The sequence below is a fragment of the Pongo pygmaeus genome, chromosome 6, assembly GCF_028885625.2.
Source record: "Pongo pygmaeus isolate AG05252 chromosome 6, NHGRI_mPonPyg2-v2.0_pri, whole genome shotgun sequence".
NCBI lineage: Eukaryota > Metazoa > Chordata > Mammalia > Primates > Hominidae > Pongo > Pongo pygmaeus.
In genome coordinates, this window is record NC_072379.2 from 45,507,361 (window position 1) to 45,527,464 (window position 20,104).

Sequence of the window (20,104 nt, forward strand, 5' to 3'; positions counted from 1 at the left end):
CAAGATGTTTGTGTGTGCATCTTTGATGATGTATACTTACGTTGAGTTTGTTTGATTTTAGGAAATAGATACTATGCAATCCTTTTTCTCTCTACCACATTTCCTGAAATCTCCTACCGTCCCCCCCCCCCGCCAAATTTTTTGGATGATACTGGTCAAAGAAAAATGAAGATATGATATTTATAATGTTACTGGGTGTGTAATATAGAATTGGGTGACTATTTTTCTTAACATTCTTCATTTACTCCAAATAGAGCTGATTTAAGTGGAAGAAGTAAAGAGACTTCAGGTTAAATGCATTCTGACTACTTTAAGTTCACAAAAGCCTTTCAAGGGACTGTGAAGCTCAGTTTGAATTGGAATTATTCTATGGGGAAAACAGTAGTTCATCAACTGTATATTATTTTAGGGATTGCATTTTAGACATTAGGAAAAGCTACCAATTGGTACCTACTACTCTACCTTGAAGTACACATATTTAGGTCAAACATATTTATCTGTTAAGAGTACAATTATGTATTTACAAGATATGTTTAAACATTTGCAACAAATTCTTCCCATTCCAGTTCTCTTTAGCAAGTTTTTGAGTTCTGTGAGGAGCTGAAAACCTAGAGATGTCAGTTCCTGGCTCTATCAAAGCAAACAAGACCTACAAACATGGCCCTAAATAATCTTGGGTACCTAATGAAATTGAGAAGATCAAACACATTCTGTGACAACAGCATTTTGTATCTTTCCTTGAGCTCTGTACCTCATATTGGTAGAAGCATTTGAAATTAGTCCATCAATGCTGAGAAGCTTAATCAACACGTATTGGGGCCTCCTTTGGGTCAATCTCTTTATACATCTTGTCTCATTTTATCATGATGGCAACTTTGAAAGGCGGTATCTTGATCCCCATTTGACAAATATGGAAACAGAGGCTTAGAGAGTAAGTAGTAGAACTTACTGCAGATCACAGTGTAACTGTCCAGTGGGTTTTTTCTCGATGACTGCTCAGATAGAGCCAAGTTTTCAATGTAGAAAAATTGCAATTGAGAATAGTTTAAGAGTTGGCTACACAGGTAACTGGAGTTTTATTATTACTCAAATCAGCCTCCCTGAAAATTCAGAGGCTAGGGGTTTTCGAGGATAGTTTGGCTGACAGGGGGCTAAAGAATGAGTGCTGCCAATAGGCTGGAGGATGCAGTCATAGGGGTGTGGAAAATGGTCCTTCGGTGCTGAGTCTGTTTCTAGGTGGGGGCCACAGAGGAGTAGCTGGTCCCCGTGTGGCCATCCAGTCATCAGAAATGTGAAGGCCTGAAAGGGCATCTCAAAAGGACAATCTTAGGTTATTTACTGGAGTAATTGGGGAAGTTCCAAATCTTGTCACTGCTGGAATAATGGCTGGTAATCATCTAACTATGCCTATCATCTTGGCAGAATTCAGGCCTCCTCATCCGCCTAACCTGATGGCCTTTCATTAGTTTTACAAAGGTGGTTTAGTTTGGGGAAGGGAAGGGCCATTATCATTTAAACTATAAACTAAATTTCTCCCAAAGTTAGCTTGGCCTACCCTTAAGACTTGGAATGACCTTGGAATGACCAAGGGCAGTTTGGAGATTAAAGGCAAGATGGAGTTGCTTAGGTCAGACCTCTTTCGCTGTTATCATTTTCTCACTGTTATAATTTTTGCAAAGGCAGTTTCAACAGAACTAATAAGGCATACAGACAGACTTTTAATCCACATCTGTCTAAATTCTTTTTATTATCCTATAATGCTTCTCAGAGGAGTCAAGAACCCTCCATCCTTGTTTACTGCAATTACTCTCAATAATGAATTACTTAGTGCTTGTCTATCTGGCCACAGTGATTCAGACTTAAGGCTACTGTGTTTGATTGGATTTGTTCATTAGGTTCTGTCTGAAGGATATGAGAGACTAAAAACAGCACAACAGTAGTTAACTGTAATGACACAGAACTTGGGCAATTGACTTCACTCGTCTGTTTTAAGAAACTCACTGAATCTTTACAAAGACAGCCAAACTGGCCAGGATAGAAACTTTGTATCTTCTGTCAGTGTTTGAACCATACATACTTGTTCTGCTATGTGTATAATGTCATGAAAGTCCACACATGAATCATATGGCTATTTGGGTCATAGTACAGTCTTAAGAAGAAGGTGTAAAAATTGAAAGAAACAAAAAACCCTTTAGTCTATTGTTTTACTACATATTACTGCTCTTCATTTGATAGAGTTGATTTTGTTCATGAAATTTATTGCTTTAAACAAAATGAATCATTCAAAATGTGATCAAAATAAGGATGTTTTTTAGTATCAGTGAGAAAAAAATAACAAATACATGTATGCATGCTATGCACCTGGAACAAAGGCAGCATGTATAAATGCAGCCTTCACTGGTCTTCAGAATCACTTTTACATGTACAAATGAAAATGAAAGTAGCTCTTTTGTTGTTTTAAAATAATTGACTTCCTGTAATCCCAGCACTTTGGGAGGCCAAGGCAGGCGGATCACCTAAGGTCAGCAGTTCAAGCCAGCCTGGCCAACATGTTGAAACCCCATTTCTGCTAAAAATACAAAAATTAGCCGGGCATGGTGGCAGGCACCTGTAATCCCAGCTACATGGGAGGCTGAGGCAGGAGAATCTCTTGAACCCGGGAGGCAAATGTTGCAGTGACCTGATGTGGCAGCACTGCACTGCAGCCTGGGTAACAAAGAGTGAAAAACTCTGTCTAATAATAACAATAATAATGATAATAGTAATTGACTTCTATCTTGCCTCCTTTCTAAAAAAATTAAGGCTCAGTGTGTGACAAGGAGAAACAGTGAAATTTCAGTTCTCTCTCTGAGAATGGGTTGCCACTAAAAGTTGGCTTCGTATCACCAGATTCAAGAAGCATGGAAGAAAAGCCAGATGTCGAGTCTTTAATATACTTAACGGAGATTCCCACTGCTCCCTCCAGTTAGAGAGCCAGATTTAAAGCCTGTGGGAGAGCTGGGAGGTCAAGGCACAGGGAGGTCTGGCCCAGAGAGTCCAGAGGATGATGACAGGATGGAGGAAATATCAGCACAGAGCAGATACACCCTAAAACAGTCATCAGACATTTTGCATCTCTATTTGGGATGACCTCTTCTTATTAAAACTCTCAGCCTCTCTGGGGAAGTTCACAGACTCAGGAGAGGTATTGCTTTGTTCTAAACCAAAGTCTGAACTATTACTTGAGGGTCATTGAGAATACATCACAAGGGCGTCATCTGTTCCAATGTTTTCATAATTTTTCCTCTATGCAAGGTTGGCCAGGATAAAATCTAGACAGAAAGGTAATGATTACATAAAGAAGGGAACAGTGAGCTATTACCTTGCTCATTTGTTGATGCAAATGATATCAGGTAGTTCTGGCCACAAAACATGCCGTTAGATCTAAATTTTCTAAATTTATTTTCTCCACAATATGTTTATTAAAAATTCACTTCTCCAAATTCACGTATGTAGATCCACAAAGATTTTGAGGGTCAAGATTAGAGTTAATATTTTGAAAAATAGTAAAACAATGACAACTTTATAATGTCTAAAAACTGAAACTTACTTGGCACAGGTTTATTTTGGTGAGGACATTTCTTTGTGATGAGTACTAATAATAAAGGACTAAAATGTAATGTATTTTGTAATGGATTTAAAAATGTCACTAAGTGCAAGCATTTTCATCTCATTTCCTTAGGTAAGTGGGAGAAATCTATTTTCCTTCAGGTCTGTTAAAATTATAGTCACTTGCCTCTGGACAGTTGCAACCTGATGGACAAAGAATTAACAAGAAAGAGCATTTTTGGTGCCCAAGAAAAGTTTTTATCAATAGTTTTACTTGATTCCAAAGACACCATTGCAACCTGAAATTATGACAAATGTGCACGTGGTCAAATTTTGAGAACATTGAATTCTGAAGTCCCACTGGCCTCAATAAAGAAGGCATTAATCTAAGGAAAATTAAACTCTTTCCAGTGAAAATATAATCAATCTCTTTGTTTGGTCATCTATAGAGCAAATTACCGATATCAGTTTCTAAATTCAACTCATTTGTAGACAGACCTGAACTTCACTGGAATATTCTGGTGGAGGCAAAAGACCAGAGGGAAAATTATTGCAATCTTGTAAGGGAAAAAAGACAAATTAAGCCAATTATTGTAATTATAAGAAAATATACAAGAAGAATTTTCTGTCAAGCCTAGGCGGTCCAATAGATTATGTGTAAAAGTTGTGGCAATTTAAAAAGTAACCATAATCATATTAATAATGGTTTGAGATCAAACCATTGGATGAAATACACCTTGTATGTATAAAGCAGAGAGAGAGAGGATAACATTTTATTAGATATTTAAGGCACCTTTATTTGAAGTTATAACTATTACAATTCAGGATGGCAAATGCAAAAAATAAGTCAAAATTATGGGATAAAGTTCAGTATCGTATAATTATTTGGGAAGTTACAATAATTTAGTTTATCTGTAAATGAAGGAACTCCAATGACTGGATAGCTTTTGTTTTGTTTTATTTATCCTTTTTTTTTTTTTTTTAAAGTACTGAGCAACATTCACTGTGACTTTGGCTTGTGGGAGAAAGAGTCCATGTCATTCTTGTTGTGCCTCTAAATGCTTTCTGGAGGGCTTCCTGGCTTCTTTTATTCCTGTACATTTACCATTAATTGTGTTTAAGGTTTGGATGAGGCAGGGACCCAGAAGAGACATTAAGCTGCATCACTCAATGAAACATTGCCTTTTCAGCCCGAGGCATGACCCTCTGGACTTAGGTGGGGTCGCTGTTGGGATATCAAGGTCTGCCTGCCCCGGAATAGCAGTTGCCATGAAAGAGCCAGGGTGGGACCTTCAAGTACTGTACAGCATGGGCAAACCTGAAGCTCTTTTGAGTGGGAGAAAATAGCTCAAACTTTAAAACTGGCCTGAGGAGCAGCAAGCAGGTCCCCAGTGCATTCTTCACAGCGCTTTCCACCTTTAATTTAGATATTTCAAGGGAAATTTAATCCATATGTTTTGGATTCATTTGGGCTTAACTCATAAATATGCTCCATCAAGGACTGCCAAGCTCTGTGTTCCTGTTCACTAGAATCAAGTAGTTTCATGGGACAGCAGTACAGACAGAGGAAATTTGATATCCAAGGGTCCATCACCCAAACAAGAAAAAGAAACCATCAGGTTCAAACCACTGTGTATAAATAATCCTAGAACAGTAATTTGCCCTGCAACACTCTCATGGTAAAATAAGCCACTTATGCCTGTAGGGAACACATACTGATACACAAGCAGTAGATACATGTTCTTTCCCAGAGACATATCTCAACACATGGACTTTATCATTGTCAGTTCCAGAAAGGTTAACAACTCAAAGAAGAAAACAGAAGTTTCTACCTTTTTAGCATCTTTTAAAATCCATACAGACTCTTCTATCTCTGTCTCTCACTTTGTCTTCCTGGCTCAGTCTGTCTGTCGTATAAGCATCCCCTTCACTGGGACTCTACCAGGCCACAGGCTGAGAATCCCTGTACCTTCTGGATACCACTACTAGGTCAGATAACTTTGACCAATTTTACTTTCCTAAATTTGTGTTGCTCAACTGATACTTTTCCAATATAAAATGATATTGTATTACTGAATATGTTTTTGTCCAAACCACATCTTTGAGATTATTTTATGATTTCCTAGGGGACCACCCCTTAAAGGTAAAGAATCCCTGCTGTGTTCACTTCTTGGAATAATGCAAGGGCAGGGTTATCAATGAGAATGGTATTTGGCTCCTACCCCTTATTGACTGATTGATTGATTTCCTAAATGTTATAGATTCAAGATGACCAACTTCAATGTCCTTTTAATCAAACACTGTCATTCAGGGCAATAGGTGATTTTAATACTCTGTATCATAACATCTGTGTTTAGGAATTTTCATAAGTAAAGAACAGGAAATCCATGGCCCATTTCCATATCAGTTCAAATTTCTTGTGCCAATGACACCGAATACCTCAAAGCATCTGAGGGCATCTAGTAGCCAAATACATTTCAGGTATTAGAGAAGCCTTGGCATGATTGTTATCTTGATATTCTCATATTATAGAAAGTGAGATGGGAAAGAGTAGTGCAGGGTGTTATGTCAGATGGGATCCAGGGATCTACACACACTGAACTCACAATTTTCAGTGAGGATAGACAGAGGAATGATGGTGGACAAAAGCCCAACAGTTGCAGAGTTAAGATGGCTTGGGCTAACATTGTCCTTAGGCCATATTCCCTTAGCATTCCTTACCTCAGAGAGTACAACAATTATGATGTCTATTGGTTTGAACACGTGATTAAAAACATAAATAATAATTAGATTGGGCGACTGGGTAATAATATAGCTCTAACTATCTTTTAAAGTGCTCAACATCCTAGGCCACATGTCCAAAGATTTTTGACTTACGGAAAAGAATGACATTGCATTTTCCCATCAACAGGAGAGAAATATACATACTCTAGTTGCAAGACACAGCAAGACAAGCAAGTTCACAACAGTGTGGCATCAACTCAGGTTGTTCTTTTCTGCAGGTGGAGCTTGATATCAGGTGATGCTCATTTTCCACCACTGTGCCTTTTACAGTAGGAGACACTAGTAGTGAACCTTCGCAGGGCCCCACAAGGTAACTGTGTTTTGCCTACAACCCTAAATTCATCCTGGTGGGTGTGGTGATTTGATGAGGTATAACAAGCCTTCAGGAAAAAGAAAGCAGAGACAAAAGATGAAAGAGACAGGAGAAACCAAGTAAGTAAAGAATGTTTATACTAGTTTCCTAGCTGGTGAGAGCTACCAAATCCCTCCCCTGGTTTCAGTGCAAGACAAACAAGGAAGGAATCGTGCTGCTCAGCGTTGGTTTGAAAGCACCGGATTGAGGCAGTCTCAGCCTGAGCAGGCAAACCCTGCTGGGAACCTTGCCAAATTTACCTGGGTTACTCCACCAACCCTTTCCTCCCACCTTCCCCACCCACAGCCTGAAGGCATTAAACTGCTTCTGAGCAGCTGGCCTGGACTCTCCCTAAAGCCACACAAAGCAGCATTCTCCTTACTGCCATTACACTGGTGAGCCCTTCATGGGTCAACATAGCTGTCAATTGCAATCCCATTTCTTTCAAAGGGCAGTTTTAACTTTTAATATGCTTCCAGGTGTGTCAGACATTATCTATCTATCTATCTATCTATCTATCTATCTATCTATCTATCTATTATCTCTCTATCAAAAAAGGCTATTAGGTTTATAAATCTTAATTTCTAATTTTTGCGACACTTCTATGAGGTAGGAAGATGCAACATATTTACATCTAATTGACATTTTCATGTCTTACAGGTGGTCGAAAGTGGTTTCCATTCAGCCTTGGGTAGGTCTCCCTTTTTATCCTCTGAAATACCCCAAACAGGTAATGATTGAGTGAGGTAGAGACCTTTTGAGGTGAATGACCTTGGAGATAGGCTCTTACTAATGTAAAAGCACTTAGCATTTTGAGCTGTGAGACATTTCTTTCACTTCTAGTTCCCTTTGCAGCATTACCAAAGGGAGAGATGCAACTTACCATCTCAACAAGAAAGTCAGAATCATGAATCAGGACCCACAATGGAAATGATTTCATAAAGCCTGGGAAGCAGTGTAACTTCTTTCCTTTCCTAGGCCCGTTGTGCCTGTATTGAGATCAGTAATTGGATCCTCACCCTAAGGAAAACATAGGTTCTTGTCCATGGAAGCAACACACAGTGAGGAAGACAGACAGACCATGCCGTGCTACACAGCCTGTGTTGTGAACAACAGAACACCAAGGATCTAATGATCCAGTAGCAGTGGAGGTCTTCTAGGAAGAGAAATGCCAAGCCAGCCCTGAGCCAGGGAAGCAACTCAGGCTAAAAACAGAAAGGGCTGACAGGTTTTAGGACCCTTCATTTCAAGGTAATGGTGGAGAATTACTACCACAGTAAAAGGGGGTGAAAGCCCAAGATCAGAGAGTGTGGAGAAGCAACGTGGTAATAAGAAAACCAATTACTTCAGCTCTTCAATCCTGGGAGGTTTTGAGCTATTAAGGGTGTGTGGTGGATGCCTAATTTTTCTGTCTACCTGGAATCCATCCCTGCTCTTTTGGTAAAACCACCTGGATTTTTCCCGTGGAAAAGCCTTCCCCCATCCTCAGTGTAGTCTGCTCTCAGGCTCAGTGTGGACAAGTATCCTAGTTGTCAGTCATTGTCAGTCAATCAGCTTGCCTGGCTGCTGGCCACAGTGATTGGTACAAGACAGAGCAGATGATCAATTCTTTGTCAAAGACTTACGTCAGAGCTATCGGCAAAAAATAAAAAAGAGGGGGAAAATGTTGATTCCCTCTGGACTTGCATCTGTGAGGATGAAAGTGTGAAGTGTCAGGAACTACAGGGCAAAACTGAGTCCTGACGGCATCCTTTGGGTTCCTGGATCTTCCCTGTGGCTGGGCTTTTCAGTTAAGTAATCACTGACTTTTCCTTCTCTGTTTAAGCTCATTGCACTTCGGTTTTCTGTCACTTGCACCTAGAAATCCTGACTAGTACAGAAGAATATCAAGTGAAAACAAAGTGACTTATACAAAGTGATAAAATTTTTAAATGAGCAGACAGATTAATTTAACTAGAGTGAGAGTCCGTATAAGAGAGTAATGAGAAAACCATATGATCATCCCAATAGATGTTGAAAATGCATTGGATAGACTCCAACACCATATGTGATTTTTTTAAAAGAAACAAAAGACTTAAGTAGAAATAGATAGCTATGTCCTTATCATGATCAGAAACATCTACTCTAAATGTCACCCTTGGTAATAAAACACTAGAGGCCTTCTAATTAAAAATAGCCAAAAAACTAGATAGGTAGGTAGATAGATCAACAATTTATAGATTTGATAGTTGCACAAACTCCTGACAGCTATTTTTCTTATTTTGTTCTTGGAACTTTAACAAGTGGTTCTGAAGTTTATGGAAGAAAATGCTGAACAGCTAAGGCATACTCTAAAAGATATTAAAATATATTTTAGTGCAATAATAATACAAGTAGTATATCACAGGCATAAAAATTGACCAACGCATCAATGGAGTTGTTCAATAAGTGGTTTACTAAATTGATGGTTTGGCAGGAAATGAAGTTAGTTTTTATTTATTAAATATTTAATATTAACTGATATTGTGATACAAACTTTCTAAAAAGCAGTAGAAAAAGCAAAAAGAAGAGAAAATAGAGGAAGTTATTACACAAGAAATTGTTAGTAGGTTACTTCAGCTGTACATTAGGTTTCTTAGGAAAACAGAAAAATAAACATCAAACTGCAAGAAAGAATTACAACAAATGTCAGGAGATGAATATTCTTAATACGCAAAACTTTTTTTTCCAATTCGATAAGAAAAATACTTATTTACTAACAAAGTCCAATGAAAGGACATGGTTTGGCAATTCTCAGGGCAAGGCAAAAATTGCAATGGTTAATACAGGAAACAGGCACTGTTGTAATCTGTTAATGGGAAAGAAAATTGTTTAAATGTTTCTAGAACACAATTAGGTCATAAGCATCAAGAACCTTAAATATTTCATATTTTTGACCCAGTGATTCTGTTTTAGGATGTCTCCCGAGGATACAATGAGAGATAAACAGCCAGTAAGGGCAAGATTGTTCAGAGCAGACTTACGTAAAATAGCAAAACTTGATCAAACTGAATAAATAAATTATAATGCATCCATTTAATTTACAAAATCATAGAGATATTTTCTAACACATTTTAAAAGTTATAAATTTTAGAGCATGAAAAAGAATATTATTTATGAAATATAGGTAATGTAATTATAGGTTATTTTCATTTTAGTTTATTTTAGTTTGTCTTTTTAAAGAAACATCAGAAAGAAAACTGAAAGGCAAATTCGTAGTTAGCCATTTTAGATGGTCTCCTATTAATACAACTGAAAACTGCCAAGATTTTTAATTTTCTTAAAGTATACGTTAAATATATATAAGTATGTGATTTTTTAAAAATTGCATGCATTTTCCTTTCAATAAATGCAATTTATTAAGCATATGGATAGTTGTAGTTTTAATTTTTTATATTTAAAGTTAACCCTCACATTTTATACAAAGTATTTTTCAGACGCACGTTTTCAAATAGGACCACCAAGTTCAGTTGTGCATGTATTGTTTATGTGGATCAGTCTTGTCACCTTAACTACATGAAGGGGTGGGGGGAAAATATTAATTTTTTGTGGGTCTCTTGGTAGCCATGCTTAGAAAACATCTAAGGGGGCCGGGCCTGGTGGCTCACACCTCTAATCCCAGCTCTCTGGGAGGCCGAGGTGGGCAGGTCACCTGAGGTCACGAGTTCGAGACTATCCAGGCCAACATGGTGAAACCCTGTCTCTACAAAAAATACAAAAATTAGCCCGGTGCGGCAGGGCGCGGTGGCTCACGCCTGTAATCCCAGCACTTTGGAAGGCCGAGGCGGGCAGATCACGACGTCAGGAGATCGAGGCCATCCTGGCTAACACGGTGAAACCCTGTCTCTACTAAAAATACAAAAAAATTAGCCGGGCGTGGTGGCGGGCGCCTGTAGTCCCAGCTATTCAGGAGGCTGAGGCAGGAGAGCGGCGTGAACCCGGGAGGCGAAGCTTGCAGTGAGCCTAGACCGAGCCGCTGCACTCCAGCCTGGGCGACAGAGTGAGGCTCCGTCTCAAAAAAAAAAAAAAAATTAGCCTGGTGCAGTGGCGCAGGCCTGTAATCTCAGCTACTTGGAGGCTGAGGCAGGAGAATCGCTTGAATCCGGGATTTGGAGGTTGTAGTGAGCCAAGAATTCAGCCCAGACAACAGAGCGAGACTCTCTCTCAAAACAAAAAAAAAGAAAGAAAGAAGAAAGAAAGGAAAGAAAGAAGAAAGGAAAGAAAGAGAGAGAGAAAAGAAAGAAAGAAAGAAAGAAAGAAAGAAAGAAAGAAAGAAAGAAAGAAAGAAAGAAAGAAAGAAAGAAAGAAAGAAAGACAAAAAAAGAAAGAAAACATCTAAGGGAAAAAAATTAAAAGTATTTAACGTTAAAATCAGGAGCCATTCTTGTACTTTCAAGCGTCTCACAATACCTGATACCATGACAAGAACCCTGTTGGGGGGTCAGTCAGTATGTGCAGATGCACAGACAAGCAAATACTTCAGCCTTTCTACCCTTCGGTTTCATCATCTGTGAATGGGGATTATAAAAACTATCCACGTGAAGCCCCCAAAAGGGTGCGTGGCACCCAGTCACACTGTGGACATTTGCTCTACAGACTCCCCTCAGCGTCCCTGGCACCGCAGAGGGACACACAGGCCACGGTTGCAGGAGGAGTGTGGTGCCAGCTCTGTGGCTAGACCCACTTCCCAGGTGGTCTCCTCTCTTTACCCTGGCTGTGTTTTACTTCAGGAGAATCAGACCTGGACCCGCCCAGGGCAGAAGCAGGCGTCCAAGCTGCTCTGATGGCTTGACCATGTGATTAGAAATGGATTCCTCTGTGAGCCATATGAATCATTTATTGATAGCAAGAGTAGGTAAGGAATTTCCCATGCTTGACACACAGCTACAGCCTGGCACTCAAACGCAAGCCCAATGCATGTGAAGACAATCCACACCCCTGTTGCCATTGTCAGTCATGCCTCAAAATGCCCTGAAGTTTAGAATAATCTATGTGTTAGGTGTGCTGAGTCCAGCTGCTAGCACACGGCTGACCCTAGCCTGCGGGCATACTGCCCAAGCCATTTCCTGCAGGTGGCATGGAATTGGAAGTGAGGGAACATGGGCGGACAGAGGAAGGCTTTATCATGTTTTCTAATTGATTAGATATTTTTCAATAAAAGTTTTTGCTAACAATATCGCCTTGTGTTCCAGGGACAAAGCACTTACATTACACTAATCTTTAGACAGGTCCCATTGTCTGTGTGATTTATTTACCTATTAAGTCCTTTTTGAAAACCTCGAACTGAGGTACCATCTTCAATACTTCCTCTGTGGAAATGCAAATACTCAAGGCATTGTTGAAAGATATACTATGCCCCATCTATTGTTCTTATCTTCCCAAGGATGATTTCTGAGAGCAGGCTTGACCGGGAAGAAGGGCGCCACCAACACGCTGTTCTCTGGAGGTGATGGGATGGTGAGGATGAAGAACACCATTGAGGAGGGAGGTGAGGAAGGGCGTTGAGAACCTTGCTCTCATCCTGAGGACTGGCCCAGGCTGCCCAGTCGGGGCTTGGGCATAGGTGCGGCTCCCTCTCCCCCCGTACTCTCACTCTGATGGCTCCATTCCTTTCATCTCTGTCCCTTTACATGTATTTGTATATGTTCGGAACTCCTTTGAGTTTTCCTCCTCATGGTTGAAGACACATTTTCTCAGTTCCTTGATGATGGCTGAGGCTTGCTCACTCTGGTATCTCTCTAGGCTAGAGTAAAGGGAAGCAGAATAGAAATTCTCCTGACAATTTAGTCATGTCTGTGTCAGAGGAAAAATGGGGAATAGTTGTGAGAGTTTCAACACATCGCTGATGATACGTGGGGTGTTAGAGGAATCTCACACTTACTATTTTCTCTGAAGTGTATTGAGTCTTTTCTAAGTGTACCTGTGTAAGCAATCACCTGATGTCCTAACCTTCTCCCGCCACACCTGAAGCTGGGAACCGGGAGTGAGGTTCCAGCGAGAATGCTGACCTTCAACCAAGGGTGAATAATGCCAGTGAGTTGTCTCAGAAAAGCCGTTGCCATAGGTGCTTTTCTCAGATACCCGATTTGAACTTTCTCATGTCCCATCAGCACCTTGATACCAGCACAATCAGGGGCTTTTAAATATACCTGGTGGACAGATAACTTATTCCCTTTTTCAAACTAGGATACTCTCGGCTACCCACTGTAAACTAAATACTCCTCTTCTTGGAAATTCAGAATGGGTCTGTGTGATATCAAACACCTATGCTGGGAAAAACAGGAGCAAACAAAGCCATAAGGGACTGCCTTTGAAATGGAGCCTGGGAACCACTCAGCCACACAGCAGTATTTGTTTGCTTTCCTTGTTTCCTCAGAGCTGTGCTCACCTGGAGGCAACAACCTGCACTTTGTCATTTGCTGAGATGAGGAGGGACAAAGGAAGGGAGGCACTTTGGCTGGCTTGTCAGCATTCCCAATGGGAGAGGGTTTAAAGAGTTCATACCTTAAGTAACCCTCAACCTGCTGTTTCTTTCACTTGGGGATATGCCAAGGGCTGTGGCTGACTCAGCTTGGGCCCAATTCTGCCGTCATTACCTAAGCCCAAAGTTCCTGGTTCCTTGGTTCCACCAGTGGGGAGTTTTGCCACATAGAGAGGGTACGGACGGCACCTTGGCTGGGACTAGCGCTGCATTAGTTATGTTTGAGGCTGTTATTTTCCTCTGAACTCTAATTGTTGGTATCAAAAGGATGAAGGGAAAAAAGCAGCTCTCTTTTCCAGGAGCAGCCCAGTTGGCAACATAGTAATCCCTCCTTGCTCCAGCAGGAGAGTAGGCGAGGGGGCAAGAGCCAAATCATTAGACTCTTTCAGGTCACAAGGAATAGATATAGGCTGGCCACCTTATTTGAGGGCTGCTGCTTGAAAGGAGACAAAATGAAGGGATCATTCTTTACTTGGACTTAAATGCCATCTATGGCAAAACCCAGACCTTGCTGATTGAAACGCCTCATTTTCCCCATGTCAAGAGCCTGTGATTTTCTCTTCCCCAGGGCCCTGCCATATTGGTGCTGTGCCTCCTCCCTGTCTCTGTGATCAAGTAATCTAGTGACTGCGTATTTTGGGTTCAAACTCCACAAGGAAAGGTTTCCTGGTTAAGTTAATCCCTATCAATGCCCTGTTGATGAGAGCTTTCCCCCAATCTGCCCATTGGCTGACCTCTATCCAGAGGACTGTCTTTGGCCCCGATCCCCATCCTTGGTCCACAGGTGAGATCAGCTCGCAGGATCCCATGGTGTGACCCATTTTGATTTGTGCCTGAGGGACTGCGGTGGCTCATGGCCTCAGATGGGGACGGTAGATGTGGCAGCACTCAGAGTATCATGTTTTGCCCAGTTCTGGAGAGGCAGGGATGGCAGTAGGATCTGCTAAATTCTCTAAATAATTTGAGGTAAAAGTTTAGCTTTGTTCCTCCTCTATCTTAGCATTACTCAAAAGCACCATGAGGACAATGTTTCTAATTCCTGTAAAGGACCCTGAGCAGCTTTGGCACTTGGAGGACTCACCAAAGAGCTAAGCTCTAGCACGCCTGGGTGCCAGCACCTCAACAGTGAATGTGGGTCCTGTTAAGTGTGAGAGGTGGTGACAGAGGTGACACTGACAGACCAAGCAAGAGAGGAAGGATACTCGGTGGTTGAAGCTTAAAGAGAACTGACTGTGAGATCACTTGGAAACCCCCTGATGACCCTAAAACCTAAATGTGGGACCTTTGGGAAAGGTCTGGAGCCCTAAACTGACAGGCACAAGAGAAACCACTAAAGCATGTGCTATGATAAGGATAAGAACAAGAAAAAATCATCAGGAAAGGAATAGAAAAAGAAACGTAAATTAAGGGAGAACTTCAGCTTTGTAATGTGGAGAAATCAGCAGCCAATTCTGAGATTCCTTTCACTCAGGATTTTAGAAAGAAATCCAAAATAAAGCCCAACCCAAGAGCAATAATTGTTATTCCCAGAGCAGTGAGAGATATATACCACACCAGGAGTCAATGAAAGTGACTGTATTAGTCTGTTCTCATGCTGCTATGAAGAAATACCTGATACTGGGCAATTTATAAAGGAAAGAGGTTTAATTGACTCACAGTTCCACAGGGCTGGGGAGGCCTCAGGAAACTTACAATCACGGCAGAAGGGAAAGCAAACATGTCCTTCTTCACATGGCAGCAGGAAGGACAAGTGCAGGGCAAGTAGTTGGGGGAAGCCCCTTATAAAACCATCAGATCTCATGAGAACTCACTCACTATCATCAGAAAATAAGTATGGGGGTAACTGCCCCCATGATTCAATTACCTCCCACTGGGTTCCTCTCCCAACATGTGGGGATTATGGGAACTACAATCCAAGATGAGATTTGGGTGGGGACATAGCTAAACCATATCAGTGACATTTTAAGGAAAATGCCATCAAATGATGGTTTAAGGTGAAAATGATGAGCTTTGGAGCTGAAATAGGCAGAAAAATTCAGGTTGTAAGCTTTATCTTGTGGAGCAAACCAAGTTGCCAGCCCAGCTGAAACAAGAATCTATTATATGAGTTTCTGACCACACTAGATATCAACATCTTGGTTATAATAGTTCATTCAACCCACCAGGTGAATACGTCTACCTGTAAACATACCTTGTAAGTGTTCCTTAACAGGAGACCTTAGGAGGGTAAAAGAAGAGGATTTGTTAAAAATTGATAGAGAATGATATTTTAAGATACAAGTCAATACAAATTAATACATACCATAAATCAGCAATTTTTTAAAAAGTGCCTTTAATATAAATTTGCAGTTCTTCCACGTTTAGGAGTTGTTGGAAACTCATAGACTGGGAGGGAGCTAGTGTTGTGATATCTGTCAAGTTCAGCTCATATTCCGCCAGCTCTACTGGTGTTCTGAACACCAGTAGATCTACCCCATGACCTCATTTTCTTATAGCAGGGCTTTCCCTCATCTCTCCTGCTGACAAAGTAGCTCAAAGTTAATTTTAAGATCAGTCTTTATCGAGAATTGCTAATGAGGCTGTGCTTCCCGCCAGTCCCATCTGGAGATACTGATTGCTTGTTCTGCCTGGGTCCCTGGGCATTCTCTCCCATTTCCTCCCGAGTTCTTCCTCTTTTTGTTGGGTTCCAGGTTACCTCTGATATTCCTGATTTGTATTCTCTGCCTGCTGTGGTTATGGAAAGACCTAATTCTGCCTCTTGGGTTAGGTCAGAATATCCCTCAATATTAAGCAGAAATATAAATTCCATGCCCTGCTCCGTGTAATGCTGGTAGGCATCCCCTCAATAACTGCAACTCAGGAGCGACTCCTGGTTAGCCATATTATGCCTCCTATGATAAAGGCTTTGGTTGCTAGAGCCCCAAAGAGGCTCCAAGCGCTTCTGCATCCCCCCAACACCAATATATTTTGTAGTTTCTGAAAAGTACCAAGCCTCCTATCACAAGAACTACTGTGACCTACACCACCCCTCCAAGCACGATCATCCCACCAGTATTTTATACTTTTATATTGCTTTGTAGCTGTCGAGGTGTTCCCATAATCTTTGCCATGTCTGATAGGAACTACCTCCTATGACCTAGTCACAGTACCTGTTGTTATTTTGACTTTTTAAAAATGAGGATCCCAAAGCTTAGGTTATGTGCCTCAAGGTCAAGGCTTGGCCCTTGGTCCAAGTTTACATGGCTAGTAAGTGGCAGAGCCAGGTTAAGCCAGATGCTCAACGCATTCACTATGCTCAGGGCCCCTCTTCAGCTTAACCTCTCCCCCATCATTTGTCCAACTCCACAGGGAGCTGCTCTCTGAGAGCTTGGAAAGATGAAGTCTGGAAAGGATCTGACAAACTCATGATTCTCAACATGTCACCCCTCTCAAGGACATTGCATTTTAATGAGCTTTGTTCAGTTATGTAACATGAAGGAACGCTCTCCTAAATATAAAATTGCAGACATTGGTGAGAAGTTAGTTGAGGAGGTATTGGTGGAAAATGGGAACTTTCTGACACCTCTCAAATCACATCCTGTCCAGGATCCTCATCAGATGGACTCCCTATTCCTCCTGAGGCCAACCCACTTTGTAGGTGTTGATTTATGCATCCGCTAGGAGAGTAAATCCAGGCAGAGGGGCTGCATTGCCATTCATTCGTAGCAGGGTCTGCGTTGTGTTTCAATCTCATGCTTACTTATCAAACATGCACGGGCTTTTCTCATGCATTTTTTTAGTCCAGTTTTACTTTATTCCCTGTCACATCTGGTGGTACCAGGTCTCTAACCATAAAAAGAAGCAGCCCAGCAATCCAAACTTTGAACCCGCAGCAACCGTGGCAAACAGCAAGGAAGGGTTAACCGGTTTTGCATGAAGCAAGCCTGGCTCACCCCTGCGAATCTCTTTTTCACATTTGCTGCTTATTCATAACTCAAGCCCATCTGCTGCGCAAGTAATGATCAGCGGCTCCTGTTTCAGATGTCAACCGCCCCAGCTGTTTCTCTCGCTCTGTAAACACGAAGCGGGGAGCAATTACCACAAAATTAATATCCAGGCTTGATTATTTCTATGCCATGAAATGAAGACTGGTGAGCTCCCTTCTACGCCCACCATCACCTCAGCCTCACACAATGCACACCTATGCAGCACAGCCCAGGTTAAAACCTCCCAAGAAGTCCCAGGAAGCTTGGAGGCTATACTATGACCCAGGCCACCTGGAAATGCCAAAGTGAGCCTCATGTGTGTGGGAAAGCTGACAAAAAACTTAATTCCTGCTAGGCTTTGAGAGTGAAGTCCATGCTGAAATTGAGCAACGAGGCTTGGAGACACTCCATTTAAGGTCAGGCTGACTCTTAGATAGGTTTTGATAGAGAGTCCTCATAACTCCTTCCATCAGCATTCTTTGATTTAAGGTAAATGTCAGACACAAGTCATTGCGGAGAGCATGTCTCCCTCTCTGTTTTTTTCTCTACCATCCTGAAGCGGCAGGAATTGGAATGATCTGCCTTATCTCAAAAACTTCCTTCCATTATTGAACAAGCTTGTATGAAACATCAGCACATCTGCCTTCAGTCACAAGCATGCACTGAAGCCCCTGGTATGAGGCGCTAGCAGATGCAAGGCTCCACACAGAACATTTCCTGCCCTCCCCAGACTTCATTCTGGGGTAAACATTTAAAAAAAAAAGAGAATGAGGAAAACTCAGTCTGCCTGGCTTCAGCTCTTGGCTCTGCTACTTGCCATGTGCATGGTCTTGAGGAAGTTCCATGACCTGTCTGTGCCTCAGCTTCCTCAAGGATAAAATGAGGCTATAGGGTTGTGGAGAGGACTGAAAGAGCTAATCGGTATGAAGCGTTGACAGCAGGCCCTGAACACATAAGTGAAATACAGGTGTTGCTGGTGTGCTGCCCCACTACCTTGAAGAATTTCCGTGTAGTAATATCTGGACAAACCATTGGGTGGCTTCACAGAGGAAACACACGTCAGCCAAGTCTCGATCAATGAACAGGAGCTCAATAGCCTGAGAAGATATGGAAGGCAAAGGAACAGCCAGGACAAAGTGATGAAGGAATACAGTGACGAAGGAATACACATTGGATGTTAATTAAGTCATCCAGGGAAACAGAAGTGTAGGGTGCATGGTGGCAGGAGGATGATAGAGCAAGAAGGGAAGTTAAGCTTGGAACAGATTGAAAAAGACCCCAGTGATAAACTAAGAAGTTAAGATGTGTTCTTATAAAGAATGGGAAGCCTTGGTAAGTTTGTCAGTAAAGAAATAACCCAAACAAATCCATACCAAAAACATTACTAAGAGCAGGCTGTTTGGAGGCTCAACTGAGGTAGCCTCCTGACAAGGAAGTCAGCAGGACACGCCCCTCCTGGAGGAAAAAGGTTTTAACAGGCATGGGATTTTATTCGGCTTATTCTAACTTACTAAAGAGTGCTGCATTTTTTTTTCATGGACTCATTGTAATTGTACATATTTAAGGGGTACAATTTGATGTTTTGATACACCCATATGTTTATAATGACCCAATCAGTATATTTAGCTTATTTATCACCTCACACATTTATCATTTCTTTGTGGTGAGAACTTCTGTCTTATGAACCAGCTTCTTCGGTGTGTGTGCATGGGCATGGGAGTGTGTACATGGGCGCATGCATGTGTGTGCCTGTACAAGGATGGGCATACATGTGTGCTCATATGTGTGTATATGAGTTGTAGGGAGCGAGAGTGGATCCAGTAAGAAGAGTCAGATTTGCATGATAAAATATCAGCGACTTCTAACCCTGTTCCTAAAAACCTTTTATCCATCCCACTATTCTGAAATTTCTTTAATGGAGGTCCGATTTATTCTTTTTTTTTTTTTTTTTTTTTTTTTTTTTGAGATGGAGTCTCACTCTGTCACCCAGGCTGGAGTGCAATGGCACAATCTCGGCTCACTGAAACCTTTGCCTCCTGAGTTGAAGTGATTCTCCTGGCTCAACCTCCCGAGTAGTTAGGATTACAGGCATGTGCCATCCCACCCAGCTAATTTTTGTATTTTTAGTAGAGATGGGGTTTCACCATGTTGGCCAGGCTGGTCTCAAAACTCCTGACCTCAAGTGATCTGCCTGCCTTGGCCTCCCAAAGTGTTGCGATTACAGGCATGAGCCACCATGCCTGGCCCTCAATTTACTCTTCATGTTCAGCTTAACTATACCTATGGTGGTAGAGAACGTTTGCAGGTGAACCCCCTTGCCACCAACTAGATAGTTCTGTTGCCTTGTGTGAGTTATATAACCCAGCTTCTTAAATTATAAGTGGGGATAATTGAGAGGATGTAAGGAGTGCTGTAAGGATAAGGTAAGACAGCAAACCACTTAGCAAAAGGCCTCATATCTACTACGTGTGAAATAAACATGAGCTGTCGCTATTGCAGAAGAATGTGGAAGCACACTGACATGCTGATGTGGCTCACCATCAGGTGTGAAGTCAGATATGGCTCCTTCCTGAGCCCAGGCCAGAAACCCTGTGAGGGTGTGGTTAAACCTTGTAATCCAAGCTCTGCCATTATGTGGCCTGCACCTCTCTGCGCCTGAGCCTCCTGTTGTGCCAAATGGAGATGATGACCATGCACCTACTGCAAGGAGTTTTGTGCAGATGAGATGAGTTGATATATGTAAAGTGGTGGGAACTGTGCCTGGCTTACAAGTGGTGCTATTTAAAGTTAGCTACTGATCCTATGAGGAAAGAGGAAAGGTAGAGACAAGGGGCTGAGGGAAACGGATTTCCATGGAGAAGTTCAGGGCCAATGAATAGGAGGATGGGGATGCTGAAGACCAATTTTTCTGATGAC